The 332-nt window shown below is 38.0% G+C and overlaps 1 long non-coding RNA gene across 1 annotated transcript in view; it reads right to left on the bottom strand.

The window, feature by feature from the left end:
• Positions 1 to 256: 256 nt before the first annotated feature.
• The window catches only part of LOC119593899, a 45,063-nt gene continuing 44,987 nt past the window's right edge, over positions 257 to 332 (bottom strand). Inside the window, exon 2 of the long non-coding RNA XR_005230572.1 lies at positions 257 to 307. This is a non-coding gene — a long non-coding RNA (uncharacterized LOC119593899). The remainder of the gene's footprint in view (positions 308 to 332) is intronic.

The following is a 332-nucleotide window of genomic DNA, read 5'->3' on the forward strand; positions in this document are numbered from 1 at the left end:
ACTCTCTTATGCGCATAATTATTCTACAATTTGTTCAAGCCAAGTTAGTGAAATATGGGTAGCATACCTTAGAGTTTATCTAGCCGAAATGCAGAGGAGCAGGCGTAGTTATGGAGTTGATGTGACGGTCGGTTACAATAACATTGTGGTTTTCAACATACTGGTCTTGCGTGTAGCTATAAAACTTCACTTACAGGCCATTATGACTTGCTCAGGCTTATAAATTTCTTCTCTGTGTTTTTTTGTTTTATTTTTGGGGGGATGGAAGTTAGAGAGAGATGTTTTTGATAGTTTCCTCGAGATCCATCTGGAAAAGAGAAACGAAAAGTTGA

Source organism: Penaeus monodon, chromosome 33 (assembly GCF_015228065.2).
Source record: "Penaeus monodon isolate SGIC_2016 chromosome 33, NSTDA_Pmon_1, whole genome shotgun sequence".
Taxonomy (NCBI): Eukaryota; Metazoa; Arthropoda; class Malacostraca; order Decapoda; family Penaeidae; genus Penaeus; species Penaeus monodon.